Genomic DNA, 22,987 nt, shown 5'->3' with positions numbered 1-22,987 from the left:
CAGACTCCAGGGAACAAAAACCCAAAATACATTATCAGGGATTGATTGTACACATTAAAAGAGATCTTCAGAAGGCAAATCTTGCGATTTTGCTGAGATGCAAAGTGTGACCACACAGCTCTTTGAAGTGCAAAGAGGAACAGTGCTGAGGGTGTCATATGCATCTCTGAGAACATGATATGATTTACATTTCAAAAGCCATATTTAGCAGAGATGGGGGCAGCAATACAATAACAAAATTGCAGTTAAAAGAGAAAAAGAAAAATACTCAAGGCTCTCAAGTCTAGTCTATTCAAAACCATAGTGAAATTATTAGCATTTCATATAGCTGCTTCCCTCCTTTTCTGGAGCAGGAAAAGAGAGAGCTGTGTGCCAACACTATATATGAGATTCTTACAGTCTTCTGTGGTTTAAACCTGTGCATTTCTTCCTGTCAATTACCAAACTTTGTAAGTCCTTTTTATGTTCTTTGTATGTCCGATTATCTTTTAAAATCTCCATTGTAACACAGATGACACAATTCAGACGCCTTCAGACATTCAGTGAGGTTAAAAACATCCACAGTCTACACAGCAGAAAGGTGGCTACATTTTTCTTGATACTGCTCCTTCTATATAGCATGGATACTCACAGATCACTGAAAACTAGTTGTTCCATTTCCAGCTTTTAAAAACTAGGAAACAATTACTTTAATGGGGTGAAGGTGAACAACAGACAGGCACATATTTAAGGAGAAGATTATTTTAGAAAACAAGGAAGAAAAGAGGACTTGGGGGAGAACCAAGTCACTCCCCAGCCATCCTGCTCCTCGTGCAAAGATGCTTGGCTCACTATCTCCCAGCTCAGCAGCACAGGCAGGTTGTAAATATACCCGTGATGATTTTATGACCTACTAATGGATTTTAGATGATGAATCTAGCCAGGGCTTGCAGTACTGGACTGGACCCAAGGTCCACCTGCTTGGTGGACCCATGTCAGAGTATGGCAGTCCCAGCAGCAGCTGCTTCGCTGAACAGCACAGGACCCAGCTCAGGGAGCACGTGGGAATAACGCACTGCTCGCTCCCCAGCCCCGCTTCACCCTGCACCCTGTGATATATGTCCTAAAGTTAATTCATGTTAAAAGATATAAGATGTAATTCACCCCCTATAAATATAAGTTTTATTTCTAATCAAGTATACTACGGGTTAACTGAGACGAAAGCTGCACGGAGAGGGGTACAAGGAATTTCTTTTGCCAGAAATTACACAGGAGGGACACAAGAAACTATGCTAAGAATTACATGAAAAGGGACACGAGGATACCTCTGCCAGGAATCGTTAAAAGGAAAACAAAGACAACGGAAAAGGGAGATGGAGAACCCGGAGAACCAAATGATTACATCAGATCAATATCTCATGCGTCTCCTCCCGACATTAACATCTCTACACCGCACCTGGACACAACCATCAAATACATTGTCTTCCTGGGAGAATCCATTCAAAACATCAGAACCCGAACATGAATATCTAATGAGGCTGCCTCGGAAGAGGGAACCTTGGAGTCCCGAGTTTCTCTCAGCGATCCAGTGTATAAAAAGAGACTGCTCCAAGCCAGAAATGTGAACTTGGGGGGTGACATACTGACTGAGTGTGTTACCGCGTTCACCCAGCACCAGTCCCGGGCTCCATGCTGTCCTTTTAATTGTGGCTTTCAGAGACTGTCATTTTGTCTCTCAATAAAATTCTAAAATTTTGATTTATAGAATTTGGGTTATCGTATTTATTACAACCCTGACCTGCAAGATCTAGAGGTGAGCTTATATCCGAAACACAGGCCTGAATATCCCAGAGTCCAACATGGCAGAGAACATTCTCATGTTCCTTGGGGTACAGTCAGCCAGGCCTTGAGGACACCATTAGGGACCCACCTTGGGTGAGGGACAAAAACGGATCTCTGCTCAAGTGGGCCACTGAAACCAAGTGAGCCTGACACCTGCTGAATGTCATTTTCCTGGCAACACAGTGAATGAAAGCTAGCTGCCAGCAAAGATGAATCTTAATGGTATTGTTCTTTTACCCTGATTTCATTATGCCACTGTTCCTAAAGAACACGTTTTTGTCTCAACACACAGCACAGGAATGACTGATTAGTTACTTGTATTCAAATCTAATCATTTGCATTCAGATCAAATAAGGTTACAGAACAGATTTTAAATGTTTTCCCCATTTCTTACCCAAATATCTCAACCTAATAGAGAAGAAAGTGGAATTTAAATGGGAGAAAGAAAAAAAAAACTTATGTGTAGTATCTTTTATGAGAAAACACTGCATAAAAATTTTAGGATAGTGTTTAAAAAGCCATTATTCCTGAATATTATATAGGTCCTGGAGATACTTTTTCAACCCTTTGAAGTGCTCAATGCAACTAATAACAATTTCATTTGAGGGTATTTTATTCTAAAATATATACAACAGAGCAAGTATAATATACATACACAGCAGCATATAGTTCTTTTGGGTCTTAACTTTGTGCTAATTTTTCTATAATGACTATAGGTGGATGCTGCACTTATTTCCCAAGCTTTTTCTCTAGAGGCCTGAGTTTCTTCTATATTTATAAGAGGAGGTCCATATTTGCATTTACATTTTCAGTCTTATAACTTTTGATTTTGGTTTATAAACCCAAAATTTTGATGCTTCTATTTTCAACATTTTCATTTCACATCTTAGAGATATTCAAGAGATGTGCAGTAATACGTTAGCATCCAGGGAAATTCTCCTATTTTTATTTCTATATATTAGATATAATAAACTTCTAATTCTTAAAAGAATAAAGTATTTTCACTTTATTGAAAATTAATATTTTATTAAAAGAATAATTATTCTCCACATCCTCGACAGTTCTGCTGAACCATTTAAGAACCCAGTAGTGCTGAAGAAACACTACAACACAAGCACTTTCAGCAACCACTGCTTCTTCTGATAGAAAGATGTAATTTTAACAACATTACAAAAATGTTAATGTTTAACAACATTACTGAAACATTTAGAGAGTTCATTCAGACCTTAATATATAAAGGATAGTGCACTGCATCAGGTTTAAGTCCTTCCTTAAGGACTCAAGCAAAAGTAGATGCTGGTATCTCTTGACTGCCCTAAGTGAGCATTTCCTATCACTGCAGAAGCGCTCTCCTCCTGCACCAGATGACAAACTCAGAGGTGGCTGGCAGGATGGAAGGAACAGGAGCAGGCTGTTGGGGCAAGCCTGTGCAGTGCTCAGCACTTGCTGGGCCTTGTCACAATTCAAAACCAAGTTCAGTACTTCTAAAATGCTTCTCCCTTACAGCTACGTAGGCTATTTGATGATCCTTTTCATTAGACAGGCTTTAATCAGTCACATTTGCCCAATTTCAGGTTTTAGATTACAAATGCATCCAGGGGAAGATGACAAAACAGCCCAAATGATACCACAGCAAATAAGGAAAACTGAAAATTCTGCTTAAAACAGCATGTAGAGCTACAACCTTTCTATTGTACTTCACATTATCCAGAAATTTTCCACTAAAGTTGAGCTTATGTTTAAAGGGAGGAGGTTTGTGTTTGTTTCCCAACACAGTGGCATGTTTGCATGCATGGAAAGGGTCAGGACTTCTGCTGACACATTTCAGCATGGCTCAGCCATGTGTTTATCTTTTGTACCAGCGTGGTGCAGAAATGCTGAACCAACCTGCTTAAGGGCCCCAAAAAGTGAAAATACATATCTAAAAAAGAGAGAATAAACAATACTGATAGAACTATAATAAGGTGTGATCTTTGATGCAAAATTTTCGGAACCTGCAGAGACCCCAGTGGGAATTGATTAGATGGCAAGAGAAAATGCAGACTCGAAAGACGAGAGATTTTCTCTTTGCTCCATCTGTTGCCTCCTTTCCAATAGCAACACAAACTCTGCTTCCACTTCTGCTTTCATTCATCCACTGCAGGGTTATATGAGTCGCAGAAGCAAACCAGAGCAAACCATTGTGCTGTATAAATCCGTTGGCTGTGCTATAAGAAAAATCAAATCCATTTGTTTTCATCCTGTCCACTTTTCTCAGATTTGGTCCTGAGAAAGACACCACCACCTGAACCTCACAAGAATTGCAAACAGAAAGTATTTTGACTGTTTAACACCTTATGTGACTTACATATTCTCACAGTATATTTAGCTAATAAACCTGCAATTTTTTCTAAACATTTGAAGATGCAAAAGGGTCACGGTAAAAAAGAATCTGAGGGAGAAAAGTAAGCAAAGAGTGTAATTAAATTCTGCATTAATATCTACATTTTATGAAGTATTATGAAACCATCAGCCAGGACAAGACTGGAGGAACTTGTTCTGAAAGAAGAAGTGAAATATCGTTTTTTCCAGGACTGATATTTCTGTAACATCTTGAAAACCTCAAAAGCACTGGCTGACATCTAAATGCTGCAAAATGGGTTTTTTTGTTGTTTGGAGAGGGGATTTTTCCATTTCCTTTCACTAAATAAAGTCTGCTTCTCTGGCCCCTGCTTTGGTTCCCACACAAGCTTTAAGAACTCAGTCAATGTGTTGCCAGAAGAGCTAGGGCAATGGGAAGCACTTCCTGTGATAGCCCTTGGCATCCTTTGGGATGCTGAAGGACAGCATTTCCCTAAGGTGTGCTACACATTTCCTAACAGGAATATCTGTACAGTAAGCCCAAGTATTCACATTTTTAAGAAAGTAACTGAACAGTTTGTGAGCCGTGCTTTAAATTAAATAATCGAGGGGAGCACTCATGCTTGGATTTCTTGCTTTCAGGTGAAGGAGTGTAAAAGGGGAGAGAGCTGGAGCTACCCTGCCCTGCCCTCCCTGTGGTCCCTGCAGAAGGCAGGTGCGGCAGAGCCCAGCGGGAGCTCGGATGCTGCCGGCACCGATGCGCTCCGCGGATGAAAGGAGGACAGAAGCATGGCGGGCTGAGCTGGCAGCATGACTCCAGCTCAATGGGAGATTTAAGCACATCTCCAAGGAATAAAGTCTCCTCACTGAAACCCACACAAGTACTGAACTATCCACACGCTTAAACACTCTGCTGAAGTAAGGCTTATACTTCCCAGAGGTTAAGGCAGCATGGACTTGGATATTTCTCTAAGAAGTTTCTGGTGAGAAAAACACTTCCAACATTTTGTTTTTATTGAACTGGTTTTTTCAAAATATCTTTTAAAGTTTGCTAAAGCCATTTAAAATTAAGTTCTTGTACACACATATAGCTCACCTCTCCAGCTCCTTTTGGATTTACCAAGTTTTCCAGGCTTTGGTTTTGCTTCTTATAGAGTTTCTAAACTAGATAAATTTATATCGACCAATTATACCTAATCTTTTTCAGTGGTAATGCCCGCTTGTTACTGTGTGATCCTCATTTCTTTTTATTTTATTTACTTCTTTCTATAATCTGTCTTCCTTCCAAGATAGCATTGCACCAGTGCTCAGTAAATCCTGCTTCTGGGAAAAAATACTACGTTCCATAACTCAAAGACCACTTAAAAAACTCAAGGCGACTTTGACAGGAGACCATACACAAATCAGCCAGAAAACCAGATGTTCAAAATATGTTTAACCAAGTGCATCTTTCTCTCACACGTATACACACATATAATTTGTTTTTACTTTCAATCTTTGATATTTGCATAGGTCAGTTGTGACTTTTCAAACAGCTGCTGTATTTTACTTTTTTGGTGCATTTCAGTGACATAAAAAATGAATTTCTATGTTTTGTTATACACATTTATATTCCTACAGATATTATCAGATACTCATAAGCCTGTCAGGGAATTGTGTCCAAGCTTCTTCTTACTTCATATTTGTTACAGCACTCCCTAAACTGGGGCAAGTGGAGGACAAGCAAAGCAAGATGGTCTTTCTTTATCAGCTGAAGCAGAAAACAGGTCTTGAAAAGAGGACGTGTGGCCAAACCCCAAGAGTTTTTTCTAGCCTGTTAAGAAGATGTTCTATAAAGCAATATATTTGCCAAACATCAGCACACACTGCAAAATACATTGTAGACAAGATCCAGTTAAAAAGGAAAAGGATGACTGTTTCAGTACAGACACTTCTCTTCCCCTTCCTCCTTCTGTTTATTTCTTTCTGGAGTGAATCAACAAGCTGAAGCAATGGTAAAAACAAATTGGTCTGTCTGGTAGCTTCATGCTTGGTAACCATATGGTAACCATATAGAAAGTAGTATTTCCCAGAATCACAGAATATGCTGAGTTGGAAGGAGAATTGTTGAGTCCAACTCCAGGCCCTGCACAGCACCATCCCCAAAAGTCACACCATGTGTCTGAGAGCACTGCCCAAACAGTTCTTGAACTCAGGCAGCCTTGGTGCTGTGAACACCTCCTTGGGAAGCCTTTTCACAAAGGAAGAAATCTTATAAATAACTGATAATGCACACGAACATGCCACATACCCTTCCATTCATCTTCTTAAGTGAACTCATTGAATCCTCTATTTTCTATCTCTGCAAACAAACTAAGGAGCCATACATTTTACCTTAGCTGTGCTGACAGAATGCATTCAGTGGAAAACTTTACTAAGATCCCCACAGCAAGCTACTGGATTTGGATGAGGTAATTATTGGGAGAAAGCATACAAGCTGTGTTACGCGGTGCGAGTAAGAAGCTTGCATTGTTTATTTTTGGAACTTAATAAAACTACAATTATCAGAATCTGTCACAAGAAATCATTAATCATGCTGCTCTATGAACCTGACCAAAGAAAAACATGACCTCTGAATTTTATTTGCCAAAATAACAAAAAGATAGTAAGCGCAGAATCCAGTCTCAGTATTTTTCCAGAGGAACAAAGGGTCACAATTTGAATTTGCAGAAGGTTGGTAAAAGTAAAAAATTACACTGGGCAGATTGAGAAAAAGATGACAAATTTTTGACTGGTGTTTCTGTGATTCGTTTGAGAAATGAGCAGTAGACAGAAACCATGGGAATTCTGCATATCTCAAGACTTTGAGTATCCAACATCCAGCTATAATCCAAAGGGCATTTAGCAACCCTGCACACCACTGGAAAAACAGTGGTTGTTAATCACAGAACCTGACCACCCTGACAAGCAGTAGGATGGGTAAGTTACTCATTTAACCCTGGAGTGCCACAATGGATATGTGAGCAAGGAGGGGACACATTAGGAGAACACAATACAGCCACTGCTGATCTGCAGTCAGACCATCATCAATGTGGAGCTGAGCATAAGATGAGACACATTTTTCTCCTTCTCCACTCCCACAGAAACCCATTGCTACTTCAACAAAAGCGTTCTTCTGGCTCCCTTTCACCTCATCCTGAGAACCCACCACATAGACGCACCCACTGTATGTTGTTTACAAGCTCTCCATTTGCCAAGTTCCTGGTTTTTTTTATCAGCCAACACAAGCTCCCCAAGCTCTTTATTTAGGTGTTAAGGTGTAACAGGAGCACATGGTTATTTGCCATCTCTGTGCATTTCTGTTGCATAATAAAAGCAAATGGGCAGTGCTTCTTTTCTGGAACAAATTTTAATCATGTCATGCATGCCCATCATCTCCAGAAGTTCCAGCATCAGGCTTCCCCTCTCCACTGACAGCACTTTCTGGGCAAGGGCATCACACCCCCCAATAAAAAGGTGCACAGATGACAGCAGCTTCTCCCACTGCATAGACTAGAGCAGCCAAAACTCCTGTTACACACAATGAAGATACAGACACACATACCTACTTGGCTCAAAAAAGTCAGACTTGTGTGGATCTAGCCAAGCTGCACTTTGTTTCTGAACGCAGAAATATCTGCAAGTTGTTCTGGAAAGAAAATGTAGAAGATAGTACCTCTCATGTGAAAATCTCAAGCTTCTTATGGACACAGAATGGCAGAGCCCTCCCACAGTACAGGGCGCAATGGAAATAAAAATATACGGGAATTTAAAAATTCAGGGGTTAATAAGAGTTACCCAGAATGATCCCAATTTCTGCCAAAACAAGGGTACAATTGAAAAAGTACAACACTATGCTCATTTTCACAAATGCAAAATGCATAAGAAAACAGCTCTAACTGTAATGAAAAAAGAACTGAAGCTGAAGAGACACGCAGGGGTGAGGAAGCTGCTGGAGAATGAAACTACTAACTTGGAGTATAAAACTACTACCTGCACAGCACTGGTGTTTGTTACACACGACTCTGGGAAGTGAGTGTGCTCAGCCAGGACATCACATCCTGTGCACCTGCGCCATGACCAGTGAAAATCTTCTTCTGCTCAAGAGTCAAACATGAGTTATACAATTGAATTAGCATAAACTGACAGCATATTATTTGAAGAAACACTGATAAGTCGTAAGTTTCTGGAACGCTGTATCAGTCAGTGCAATTAACGTCCATCTGTTGGGGGCAGCAGCTGTTCAGGAGGGCAAGGAAAGTAAGAGGAAAGTCCACTAGCACTTTATGCACATTACTACACAAAATTAGTTCTAGCTTCCTGTGAATCAAGCCATGCCACAAAACTTCATTTGGTTTATTGACAGTGTCTCAGGAGCCAACGTCATCTGCGTGCTGCGTGAAGAAATGCAAATGGAACATTATCCAGACAAGAAAAACCCAATTTGAAGAAAATGTTGACAGCACTGAGCACATCAGCTACAGGCTGTTCCCAACACTACTTGGAGCAGCACAGGAGACAGAGGCATTCTGCAATGTAACTGCAGTCTGTGCAGTGCAGTCTCATGTGTATGCCTCTCCCAGCCTAGAGAAGGCGTGCAACTATTTCTGACTGCACAGATCCACTTTACTTCCAGTACCACAGAAAACTTAAAAAGATGTATGACTGTATCTAGAAGGGACCCTTGTTATAACAAATACCTAAAGCTTCTCCTATAGAACAGCACCAGATTTTAGAGGACCTAAAAACCCTGAGGTTTGCTGATGCATACCCTACCGGTTTTTTCACACTAAACTACAATCATCTACACGAAGTAATAGGAGTTTTAAATTCGTGTTTGCCTCCATTAAGACCAGATCTCCATTTTGACCAGTACCTAGCAAAACTGATATGTTTAAAATGCATCTCCATCATTATATTATCCTGAGCTCTGAACTTATGGGAACAATCCAGAGACGCAAGTCATTGCTTCGACATGGTCTCCTGCTGCTCTGCTTTCCAGATCATCCACTCGAATGTTATACTCTGAATGACACTAGATAACAACGACATTAATATGGATCAGAAACCATATCCAAGCAAAACTTTCTCCTGCATCTACAGTGGTTTTGCCCACGCCACACTAAGGAAAAGGAACTCTGCCTTATTATTCAGTAATCCAGACAACACTGAAGAAAGTGCTCTTTCAGCATTTTTAAGGTATGTACTTTTGTGCCCCACAGTCAATGGGGCATAAGTAATTGCCTCAGAAAGTCTTAGCTACAACTAACAACACAATTTTACTCCAACTTTCAACACATAAATGAGAAAAGGAACAAAAAAAAAAAAAAAAAAAAAAAAAGGGTTACATGGTACATGTACATGACTTGGAACATTGGACTTCATATTTCTGGTCATGTTATCTGATCTCTCTGGGCTTCAGATCCAGTCACTAAAATACATGTAAATTCTACCTGTGGATTAAGGGGCTATAAAAAGCTTAGGGAACAAAAATCTTACTGTTGAAACATACAGAAAATGCTAAAGAAGAGCTTTGATCAGTTTGATTTTGTTCTCAAGAGAGTATATCATTCTGCCAAAATCCAAACCAACTCTCTTAGCACTGTAAAATCATGCCAAAGAAACACTTTTAACTAAGTTAGAGTCAATGATTCTTTATTTCCAGGTAATACCTGGAATATTCTGCTTTAAGTCTGGCCTTCTTCAAAAAAATCTATTGGAAAGCTACTCACAAAGCTCACAAAAACTCACATGAAAAGCACATGTGGGAAGCAGTATCCTGAGCTGATCAGCTAAATCCCATGTCCCAGAAAACCACAGCTCTTCTCTGCGATTCCCCATTACTCAACACGCAAAAAGCAAAGAGGTCACTTTTTTCCTGTGCTTGAAGGACAGATTTTTACATAAACAAACTGCATAAAGGCATGGGAAGCAATGCTGTAACAAGCTGAATCTTTGAAATTCCCGAGAAGTTCTTGCTTAGCACAAATAAATATAAGAGAATCTCAACTTACTCCAGCTTTAATTCATGAAGCATTCCTAATCCTAACTGGCAAAACCAAACAAGAACACCAAGTGTTCATTAAGAATATCATGTTTGTGTAATATGGTGCCCTATCTATTTTCTACCCATGTTTTTTAATAATAGATATATTTTAACATGCCCTTGTTGTATTTTAAAATCATTCCTGCTATGCCCACATACAGTGTCTGGATGCAACTGGGACCTGTAACTTCATGGAACTGAAGAAGTATGTTACTAACACAACACTGACAGCACCTTCTTCAGTAGCAGGGAGGAGAGGTTGACCAAACAACTCAAAAATTGGCATTCTTATGAAAGAAAATGGGGCTGGTTTATTTTTCTCAAGCAAACATCCCGTTCAACTGCTCTCTTCTCCTGCTATCCCTGCATACCACTCCTTAGCTTTGTTTTGTGTTTTACAACAAGCTTTAAAGTACAACCCCACAACTTTGACTTTCAAATGTCCATGAGATTACATGGGCAGTATTTCAAGCCTACCTGTCAGTCCTCTCCCCCACCACCACAACCTTCTGCAGTAAAGGCAGATTCCTATAGGAAGAGCCTGCACAGTTGTAATTTATAAATAATTACAAACTGTAATTAAAGCTTCACAGCCACAAACAGAAACACTGCAATCTCGTGTTAGAAGAAAATAATGATCTCTGCAGATGAACAATCATTATCTTCCTTGTTCAGCCATGGAGCTGCAGCTTTGTATTTCCCAGCTGTTAACTTATCATCAGTCTTACCATAAAAACAGAATGCTTTTTGGCTTTCTATCCCACCCCTGCCCTCTGCCCCCCCCCCCCCCCCCAACCTTTAAAACAAGTAGAAAATGTAATGAGAGTCTGACTTTGTGCCTTTGATAATTAAGCTTCCAATATCACAGAATTTGTTCTAACAGGAGCATCTGCTTGCTGCATTGCAGCCCTACAGCTAAGAAAGCATTTGACTTATTAATAAAATACAATAAAGAATTGAACATCTGGGTGGGAAAGATTCACAGAAAGGGAGAAGCTTGTTCCCCTCTCAAAATATTCAGGATACAGCAAAGCTCATCCAAATAAAATGTAGTTTCTTCTGTTGAGGAAGCAGCTGGAATCAATGATGCTGATTATTCTTATTGCACTATATCCTGCTGTAAGAAACAAACCTACTTAGAAGAAACAGAGGGGAAAGCAGGAAAATCCCTCCTGTAATAATCTACAATAGAGTTAAAAGCTCCTGATAGTGCAACGCATTCCCATGCCCAAGGAACAGGCAGATGGGTATACATAAGTTCTTTCTGCTAACAGCGCTGGCAGAAAAGGGCTTCATATCAACACTTCAAATACTGAAAAGAGAAAACAGGACAAAAATAAAACAAGAAACACTAAGATCCCAGAAGAGTTAAATAGCTAGAATTTTGGATCAACAATTTGAGCATCTTATATAACACAGTTCATCATATGGTACCCAGTCACTCATGCATCAAGAGCAGAAACTGGGTTAACTACAAAATTTCTCAGAAACAAATTGAAACCTTGATTTTAAAACACTTTTAAATGTGCCAGATACTTCAGTACACTGTTCAAAGTTAATTACCATCAAACTAAATATCTGTGCCTCGCATTCTTTTTAAATGCAAAATCCATGGGGCTGTATGCAGATCCCGCAAATGGCACTCGCTTTCTGTAAGGCTATGCAGTATTTCTTCGCACCTCTGAGCTAAGGGAACATGGAGGTGTCAAAAAAACCTTTCTGAAGGAGGATGGACATCCCAGAACCCAAAGGTAAACTGGAATCTTCCCTTCGGCAGTGATGCAATTGACTTGACTGCATCGCCCCACCTCCAGCTGAAAAGCATACACCCGGTGCCCTGGGGACCAATGCCTGCCCTGCTATCTTCTGGGACAGCAGAAAAACATTAAGGGTTACTGTCACTCTGTCACCCCCAGAGGAACTGCATCAGGTCTATCTTCCTATGGCAAATGGAAGAATTACTTTTCTGAGTCCCATTTTTTGGAAGGAGTAGGTTGCTACCCGGTACATGCATAAGCTAGCAAGACTGATCCTGATTTATCTAGACATTTTTCTGCCTCTTCTTATCTCTTCTAGCTTAAAATTCCTTGTCTTGTGTTTGTTGGTGTTCTTTGTTCTTAAACAAGATGCATGAAAAAGCGACCAAAACGATCTGTAATATATCTGTTCCTTACCATGATGACAGAACTAAAAGCAAACCTACCAACACCAGTATGTTAATTCAGTACACATTATGGATTGGTAATGGGCCATTTTTAGTCACATATATCTTCACAATTTTAAAAGTCAAATGTTTTGCTACTGTTTGCATGATGTTATGCATCAAAATACATCGATGTAAACCTTATTTTCTTTTTGTTGAGACTTCATGACATGACTGAACCTCCACATTTATTTTAGAGTTCAGAAAAGGCTCTGGGCTTTTTTATGAAAATCATACAGAACTCACAAGGAAAAAAAAAAAACAAATATGCTTTTGCAGAGAGAGCTATGTGGATTTTTAACAAATAACCAAACGAAATTTACATTGTAGCCAGAAGCAAACATCAAAAACCCCAGTTCAGAGAGATAGTTTTTTAGCAACACAATCTCTTCAGGAAACTATTAGAATAGCACAAACTTAAAAGCAGCATTGGCAAAAACTGAATGTAGTTCAGTTCCGGTTTCCAGTTCAACACCTTTTTTTGCACACATACACTGTGCATTTCATATTCAGATGCATAATATAAACCACCAAACTGCACTTTTAACACGTCTGAACTGACAATGCCTAATTTTGATTGAAACAAATGAGAGAAGTAGGGCAACATACGAGCATTTTATAAGGGAAGTTAGCAGCAGTCACAGCTGGGATAAACCTCCACCCCTACAAGTGAGAAAGGGATCTAGTTTCCTCCTTTTATTTTAATCCTTCCTTCAAAAACCAGACGAATCTGCTAAATTAAAAAAGCAAAAAAACACTGTAAATGAACAGTCTGACAAGTGGTGAATTCAGGGAAAAAAAGTTATCTTCTCCCTCTTAATGAATGAAAATACATTCCTTCTCCCAATTCAAAAGAGCTTTCTTGCAGCCTTTTTATATGTCAGCAACTTGCAACAACCTCTTGACATTGTAAGTGCTACGCAAAATGTCTCTGGAAATTGTCAGTGTATTTGTGTACACGCTTGTGTGTAAATGTTTTTGTACAAAGCTCTGGATGCAAACTATGCCTGCAGTAAATGTTCTTTTAGAGCCCTTCATGGCATCACTGCAGACATTTTTCTGCTTCAAGAGAAGACTAATTTACACTAAAAGAAAAAATCACCACACAAGAATATGAGCCAGTCCTCCTCCAGGTGGTTTTGCCACAATTAGTAAAGCAATTTTGTCATGAAAGAGAATGGAATAGAGGCAAAGGAGACCTATGAAAATCTCATTAATTAAACACACAGCATTCAAATTGAAATCTATTAGCAATACTTCAATCCTAACTTAACAAATCCAGACTTTTCTGTTATGCCTGCTCCTTAGGAAAGCATGCCCATGGATGTTAAGGCTGGGTGGGGACAGCACAAGGTGGCTGTCAGCCATAGCACTGCCAAAAACCATTCACTTATACTTGGTTTTGGGAAAGCAAAAAGATCATCTGAGACAGTGGAGGGTAAATCTGTTTCCAACTGGTTCTTGATTCCTTGGATGAGCTCATCAGTAAAACATCACTGCTCATAATAGTCATGCATTGCACAGAGAGCTACGTTACGATTATGGATGTCACTAAAAAGTCACAGCCCTAAATTATTTTTCAAATGTATTATGCAAATGTAAGTAAATGTATTTATTTTTGCAACCAGCTGAATCATAGCAGAAGTAAACTTCCAGTTTTGTTTCCTTACTGAATTTTTTAACTTCAAATCTCACATACAGTCTATGCAGTAAATTATAATACAGCTGCCCAGAAAAGCACCTCTATAATGACAGTGAAACCGTAAAATGTAACTGCTGCACCTATTGCCCTTGGGAATGCTGAAGATGCTGGGCAAATGCCCTCTGCTCACATCATTAAAACAAACAAAGCCATTGTCATGAAATCATTCACTGTGCAGAAACTTTATAAGTTCTTCTATTATCTTTTATAGCTTAATTTGAGCACTGGGAATCTCTAGAGTGCTTTGCAGCACATTAATAAGAGACACTTGCTTTATAAAGTTTATCATTATTACTGTACTGCCTGTGTCAGCTCATTACACTCAAAGTTGGGAGTTTTATTTTAAAAAATTTTCCTCAGCCCAAGACCTGACTTTTTCATAAAGGCGGTGGTGGTTCCCAAGGTCTCTTTCACAGAACTGCTGCTAGTTCATTTTCCATAGTGCTTTAAGAGCCCATTATTATTAAAACTGCTGAAAGAATCTTCTCTGAAGTCATGAGGCACCAGCCCTTGATTGCACTGCTATCTATCTCACTAAAATCAGGGGCTACTAGAAGTGCTACTAGAAATTAAAAAAAAACCACTGGAAGTGGCAGCTGGCAAACAAGGGAATGTTTCAGTTTTTAAACAAACTCCAGTGTTTCATACAGTACTCTGGCTATGTGAATACTTTAGCACTTACATCAATCTTCATCCCATTAGTAAAGTTGAACCTGATGCGGATTCGGTCATTTGAGGGGTTTGAATACAGACATGGAGGAGCACTCAGGCAGCAGAGACCAGACCATTACCAGCAGCTTTCACCAGCACCACAACAATCCCTCAGGTCCTTTCCTGCTCTTCTGACAAAATCTCTGTGCAAGTGGATGCCCTAACACAGCAGTGACAGTATAAAGGTCCACAACTGGGATGGCCTGGTTTAATCCCTGAGGGCTAAACAACCCCTTTCCCTAGAGTCAATTCCGTGATGGCTTTCCCGAGGCTGCTGCAGCTCAGCTGTGTTAGTGAGCCTTTCCTGGGCCTCAGTGCCCAGGTGGGAAACACAGGTGAGACCCAGGGCTGGGTCACCCAACTCCACCCAGCTCCCACTGGGAAGGATCCATGGGGGTGTCATCAGCGGGGACTTGATGTTTCTGGAGCCCTCACCAAAGATGCCCACCTAGATGTGGAGCACAACCTGTAACACAGCACAGGGCACTTAGTCAAGCCCTCACGTGATGACTACAGCACATCAGCAGCACCACTGCAATGCCTTTGGCAGAGTTCTCCTAATGTCTGATGTTGTGCATGGCTGGTGTATTCCTGGAGGATGCCCAACAGCCAGATCTTGGCCTAAATCTTCAAACAAATAATTTCAAGCAAATCAACTACATGAAGTGCTTTTCAAATCATGCTTCACTTTGTTAATGAAAACTGGTTGTCAACACTCTTCCATGTTTTTTTTCCTTTAATGCTGCATCCTAATGCATTAACCGCATTGGATTTCTCCCAAAAGGGGTACAAGAAGGGACAGAAGGCACGTGCAGCTTTGCTAGACCATCAAAGGCATGTAGCATTTTTCTTAGAGAGTAAAAAGCATTATTTAAACTTCCGTTTCTTCATTGAACTTCTTTGAACAGAATTTGTTTACTCAATTAGTTCTAAAACCCAACTCCCTAGGCAAATAAATGATTGCTTAAGTATGATGATGTGTAATTAATATTCTCCATTTAGTTGCCAGAATATTAACTCATTTTTAACTATGAAATCTCACTAAATCATTTTAGAGACAGGTAAATGCAAAGAAATTTTTCCTCTATTTCTACCCAGAACCTTGTATACTCAAGAGAGTATAGTTAATTGATTTAAAAAAAAATTAAGAAATCTTAATCTCTTTACGATCAAGAAATATAAACGAAAACTAGTTTGAGTCTGATTAGGCTTGCAAAACTTCTCCATGGGCTCTGATACTCTCAAACAGTGGAGTCACATCAGCCTCATGTTGATGAAAGCATCATAAAACATTTCTCTTTCTGATCAAAGCATTGAAGACACAGTACAGAGAACATTATTAAGATGTTCAAATCATGTTCCTAAAAATGATCATGTCGTCCCCGGTCTGTTTGGGAATATGCACTAAGCCAATCAAACTGACAGGTGTTGCAGCAGAATTCAAGACAACCTATGTCCTGCTGATCCTGGAGCCCAGCAGTCCAGAAGCTCAGCCCTTTTCATATTGACTGTCTTCCCAGTACTCCCCAGCACAGCATTTATTTTACATAATTTGTGCTTTTCTCAGAGTACAGGATAAAATGCTTTCAGAAATGAAATACGAGTGTCTGATACTGCTTTTTTCCTTGTCCTCAGACTACTGCTTCAATCTTACTTAACAGCTCTGTTCAAACCCTGCTTTGATAGGAGAACCATGTACCCCCTCAAGGGCTTTTAACAGAGTTCTTTATTGCATCAGTTAGATGTGGGTACACTTAGGTGAGACAAGGAGCGCTTTAGTTGTTTTTATTGGAAGCACTGGAAAGCTAGGAAGCAAAAACCAAATTTCTGCCCAAATTCTAAATAAGCAAGGACCATAAGTTTCCCAAAAAAAGTTTCCCAGAGTACTTCCGTTTCACAAATGCAAAACATGCTCTATATTAATCCCATTACTGTAAACCGTGGAGCCATTCTGACTAAAATAAAACACACCGGAATGCAGGCAGCCAGCATGGAAAACTTCAGTCCAAAAGTTAAAGGCATGTGAAATAATATGCAGCTGAAAACAATCATACAATAGCAAATATTTAACGAAGAGCAGTAGTTAGATTACACACAGTTGTTTAACAGTATGTGCATGCGTATAGTTCACACACATTCCCTTCTCACTTTGGAAGCCTGAAGATTAGCAAAGCTTCCCTGGAAAACTTCTACAAGAAGTATTTCCCCTAATAGCAAAAACTTTCATTAATAATACAGAAAAAGGAATGCCAAGAATATGAGTGTAAATCCTTAGGCAGTAAGCAAGGTAGTTACCAAGACATTATTCTTGTATGAACACACACAACCCATCCAAACACGCACCGAGAGTCCACGATCTGTTTACAATTAAATCTGATGCATTTCCTTGTATGTGTAAAATATGAATGTGAAATATTTGAAATCTCTGGGTTTAAAAGCCTGTTCCTGTCTAGTTGGGACATTCAAGGAGATCTCCAAATCTCAGAGGAGGAGACTTCACCAAAGATGCTTCCCAGAAGAAAAAAACATACAAGGAACAACACTAACGTATTGTAACATTAATGTAATCTATTACATGGCTATGCAAAAAAATTTTTAAAACTAATTTGATGTGATAAGAGGGTAGTTCTTGGCTCCCAATGGATGCGGATGTAAAACAATCTCCAGAGTATTGTCAGAGCACTTCCAGGAGCTATCACCAAGACCACCATGGTTACCAACCACCTTGCAGGCACTGTATCTTCCACCCTCCCAGAACAGGAGTAGGAGATAATGCAGGCTTGACAGCTTCTGCCTGCTTCTAGGGTGAAGGCAGACATAGATGCTGTCATGATTCCGTGGTGTCGGCATGACAACAAAATTAATGCAGAGTCCACTAACCAAAGACAACAAATTTTAAAATTTCAACATGTGAATTTGTTCTGCTTAGAAAAAGTGGGGGAAACAGGATCCTCCACAGCTTGTCAGAAGAAAGGACAAATACTGTTCTGTCTCCTCAAGCTGTCTTCTCAGGAGGTTAGTCATAAGAGAGCTCTGCTATAGCAGAGAGTCTCACCAAAAACAGGGGAAAAACCGACCAAAGCCGGTCACCCACAGTGACTCTGCCTCCTACTGTCCACTCCAGCCAGGCCAGGAGAAGGGAGTGTGGCCAGGACACGGGCTGGAGCAAAAGTATTTCCTAAACCTCCTATGGTTTGCCAGAAACAGAAAAGGCAGAAGTTGCCTTGCTAGCCCGCTTTAAGGCCAAAAACAAACCTTAGCACACAGAAAAAAAATCATTACTTTATTAGGCATATTTTTAACAAACTGATTGATCAGGCTTTTAGAGCTCATAGCCAAGCAATTCTTGGCAAATGTGAGGGATAAAAACTAAGAAATCGCAAACAAATCAATTTATCAACCAACGAAGTCATAACCAAACGGTTCAGCAGCAGGCTACTAAACTCTGTTGCTAACTACTTAATGCTACCACCTAAATTTGACTTGTTAATCGTGGCCCTTGTTGTTTTAAACCAGAGGTCTGATTAACAGCTTTCAGGTTAGTGTTTAAGCTCATGACATTAAGTCAAATGCAGTTAACAGAGCAAGTTTCTTCATGTTAAGGAGGATGAAAATATTTTTCTTGTAGAAGGTACAGCCTCTGGCTATCTCCAAATTATAGAAAAACTACAAATAACAAAATAAAACATACTAGTGAGTATGTTACTAAAGATCCAGTAGAGACCATCTGAAACTGCCTAGAGGAAAAATGCTTAACTAAAAATACTTGCTGAGGTGAAACAAGCCATCTTTGCTCCAAATGTAAAACCACCTCCTGACAGCTCTCCAGGCAGAGTAGGAGAGTTAAGAAATACAATTCAGCTTTGAAGGGTATGATCTCTCAGGGTTTGTGGAAAGCTGTTTTAGATAAATTATGAAAGAAATGAGTAGCAGAGATGAAGGTAAGGCAAGAACGGAAAGACAGAACTAAGCCAAAACGGTTTGTAACAGCCAAGGAAAATGACTTTTATCAAAAACTACAGGACAATCCCCAGCAAGAGCTATTTCCCCAAGCAGCAATGAACAGCAGAAATTATCATAATGAGCATTGCTTTCTAACCTTGTTAGCTGATCAAGCTGCTGCATTTTCCTCAGAAAACTTCAGCCTCTCTAGGCTCTCCTTATGGGATGAGAAATGGTTTTAAGCCTTTCATTAAGAAAACAGGGAAAATCCACGAGGACTTTCTCACCCTGCCCTCGCAGCAACTGTGCACCCAGTGGAGGGGACAGGGAGTCTGGGCCCCCTTCCACCCCCCACCATCCACAGAGTGGGTTTGTGCCCTTCACTCCTGTTCATGGACTCACACCACGTGTCTCTGCAGATTTTGTCCAGACACCACTGGGACCACTTTTGGGACAGTTGTTCCTTGCCCCTTTCCCCAGCACGTGTCCTAGCTATGTCAGTAACTCATTCCCACTGCTCTGTCCTCCTTAAGAGCAACAATGATTAATGATTTTCAGCCTCAAAGCACGTCTCTCTGAGGAAGTGGTGACTGTGAAGGTGAAGGTCCCACAAGCAGACTACTCCTCCCTGCCTTGCCAGGCCAAACGGTGGCAGGGCTTTTTTTGTCCCAGGGAGCGTTCAAGTTCAAGTCCAGAGCTTAGGAACAAGCTGTAAGGGATTTCTTTCAGCGCTGCAGTCTTCCTGATTGGTTGGGTTACACACCTCGATAACCCCTCCATACAAAGTATGAGAGCTGAGAACTCTGCCTTCATCAAAAGAAGAAAACAATGAAGGCAGCACCTCCACTTTGGTTTTATAAGTCTTTTTATGAGTCATCATATAGCATGAACTAAACCCAAAAATCTATGTTGCCAAGTCACTTAAAGACTAAACACAAGAAAGGCCTTTGTTTTACAAAATGTGGTTACTTGAATAGGGTTAATATGAAGAGCTCATCTATTTAGGATTAACACTTCTAATACTTTGTGCCCAGAGACTGATTTCTTTTAAAGGAAACATAAATGGACACAAAAAGGTTGTCAAACTTTTGGGTGTTTATTAGTGCATCATCAATAAAAACAATTGATAACTGAACACAGTGAGCATTCATTTCTATAAAACTCACTCTGATTTAACTTAATAGTACTGTCTGGAGAGAGATGTGAATTAGTTTGAAGGAAAGTAAATACATTTTATTTTAATAAGGGTGTAAAGTTTATGACACAGACATACTATATACTTTTCAAATGTGAATTAAGGGTTTGGTTTATTTTTTAACCTTGCACTGGATTTTAAGTGTCCCAGGTGTCAGTGAAATTATGCCCTCACTTCATTCAATGGGAATTTTACTAATAACTTCACTCTGAGAAGAATTTTACCGAGGGGACCCATATTCATTTCATAATTTTATAGGTAAACCCAAGAGCATTATGCCTTACACAATGAGGACAGAGCTTGAAGAAACCAGTAGATCTTCCATTTTATGCATTTTCCAAGCACAGATACTTAAATACACTAAGACTTAGGGTAGTAGCACTGTGTATTTACTTTCATTTTCAGCCAAGGATCACAACGAACTCCTAAGCTTTATTTTCTCATAATCAAATGCAAACCTTTCTAAAACATTTGGTGTGTTTCATCTGAGCATAAAAAGGTTTGCACAGCTACATTACTTCAAACTCCTATCACAAATTACAACTTCATATTCACTATGGAAACAGACTTTGAGTACACTTGAGAAATAACTAAGTCATAAGGATTTAAATCCCCGTGCTATTCATTAAAAATAATTATTCACTGCATAAAGGCTTGGTGCTGAGCGAGTGAACGGTCAGGCTGGAGAATTCCCTTTAGCCGTGGAACAGACATCTCAGATGCACCTAAGGTGCCTTTCCTCACGCAGCCTCCTTTATTGCTCAGCTGGAAAGACTATCTGTAGAATAAGATGAGACTTCAGACACTCATTTAGTTCCCCACTCCTATATTGGCTTTTCCAATAGGAGCACCGGTAGACAATAATGATTTTTGTAATGTGAACATCTGCGTAACAGAAAACAGATAGAGATCAAATTAATGGCATGTATCTCACTATTAAGCAGGCATCAAATAGTAAAGATTCTTTTAAATTGCTAACAAACCTAAATTCTTACTGAAAATTTAGCCAATAGAAACACCAAAAGTTTTATAAGTCCACAAGTGAGATGTTCTTCCATACCCTTTTGAAAGAAAAGAAAAAAAATTTTTTTTAATTAAATAATCACACTATTCTTAGGAAAAGCTCTAACTAAGGTCTGAACATACAGAACTCCAAATTATGTTAGTTATTGGTCTCATTGTAACAATAACTCAGCCATATTGCCCATGAGCAGCAATTAATTAAATTTAATAAGGAAAGCTACGAGTTGTTCCTGTTTTTAAAATCCCAGCCAGGGTTCCAAACAATGCTGCCTTTCTTATTCCAATTTTCAAATATTTAAAAATCCAATTGAACAAAATCATCTTCAATGTTGGAGAAAATCCCAATGCATAAAATGTCACTTAAGTGCTCTATTAAACAAACCAACCAAATCTACGTGGCACAGGAAACGTCAGTTTTTAACAGGCTACTGAATACCTCCTTTCAAGAACAGAAATATAATTTATCTTTAATAACACACACAGAAGTTTTTCCCCATCACTAAACTCTGAATCAGAAATTCACTGAGGATTAAAAAGCAAACATTAGAAATTATGAACTTGGTGTGCTGCAAATTCTCTATTCACTTCTAGGCATGCAGAAGATTTTCCCTTCTCTTTCCAGTGAACAAGAGGGTGATCTTAAAAAGCCTGGAATTATTTTCTTCTCTTTAGTATTTGATTGTGGAACATCAAGATAGAACAGAAAGCCAAGGGGAAAATTCAAGCATTATACAAGTTCATAGTACCCAACTAATTTCCTGGCAACTACAGCACAAGTGATAAATGGGAAACCAGCAAAATTTTTCCAACTGCCTTTTAGGAAAGCACATTAGCTGAAAAGACAGTGCGAAAAATAGCGCCAAATGCTCTCAGAAAAAGTGATCAGAGACAGCATTTAAAGCAGTAATATTACAAATTACTGCCTCCTGAGTAAAAAGTTGAGAAGTAATTGATCATGTACAACCATAAAACTAGCAAGACAAGGACCAGGGTATCCTATCTACATTTGGAAGACAGGTTAATGTAATCAACACAAAAATCCATCACATTGGAAAACTATTTGATTAATCCAGTGTGTTACATGTTTACACTGTGATTTCTATAACCTGATGTTGTAAAACTCTCATCTGCTTCCTCATTTATGCTTATTATCAATGCCATCAACATTATGCAAGATAGCTAAGTTTAACTAGCTTTGCAGAATTAGTACAGAAAGCACTATAGCAGCATAAATTCCATTGGTCTACTCCAGATGGGGGAAAAAAAATCTGAAATAAATAGGTAAAAATGGCAAACGGTAAGCACTTTGAGAGCTGGATTTGTAAACATCAACAACTATCTCTCTGGAGAAATTTCTGGGTTTGCTGCAAATTGGGCCCAAATTCTGAGGATTTTCAAGCCATATTCCACCAGGAAATTCTACGTAAGATTCAAAGTGTCTTTTTCAAATTCCAGGCGGAGCTTTAGCACTTTTTACTTGTTCTTTGAGGGGGGGAAAAAAAAAAAAAAATCTACAATGCTGGCTAGGACCTGTATTTGGAAAAATCTGCTTATGAAGGCAATCATTTCTATTCAGGACTATGGCAGAGTTCCAGATGCTCAGAGTATAAAACAGGAACTCCGCTGAAATGAAGGGTCAACGAGCCCGGCACTCCCACCAGGAACCAAAGCCTGGAAGGGCTTTACAGCAGCAAGTACCTCGGGAAGGATGCCCTTGCTGTCAAACATCCCTGCAGACAAGTGGTGAACTCATCTTCTCCCAGCACTGTCAAGCGCCACGGGTCCCTTTAGACTCTGAGTTCCCTTGCCATACCACCACACAAGGATACTTCCCCTAAAGGAATTACTTGTTAAAGAAAGCACCTCCCAGACAGTCTCCTTCAATGAGGAAGGCTGAGGAGAACAAGAAGGCAGACGAGTACTTTTTGGCCACATTCCCCTTTGTTGGAAGTTTGTGTGCTCCCTTCAGCGCAGACCCCCTCTTGC

At 39.6% G+C, this 22,987-nt stretch overlaps 1 protein-coding gene across 2 annotated transcripts in view; it reads right to left on the bottom strand.

The window, feature by feature from the left end:
• Nucleotides 1-22,987, bottom strand: part of LDLRAD4 (low density lipoprotein receptor class A domain containing 4) — a 241,400-nt gene that overhangs the window by 182,749 nt on the left and 35,664 nt on the right. The window lies entirely within an intron of this gene.

Source organism: Hirundo rustica, chromosome 1 (genome assembly GCF_015227805.2).
Source record: "Hirundo rustica isolate bHirRus1 chromosome 1, bHirRus1.pri.v3, whole genome shotgun sequence".
In the NCBI taxonomy this organism is placed as follows: Eukaryota; Metazoa; Chordata; class Aves; order Passeriformes; family Hirundinidae; genus Hirundo; species Hirundo rustica.
Note: the sequence above shows the minus strand (reverse complement) of the source record. Positions and strands in the feature narration are given on the sequence as shown.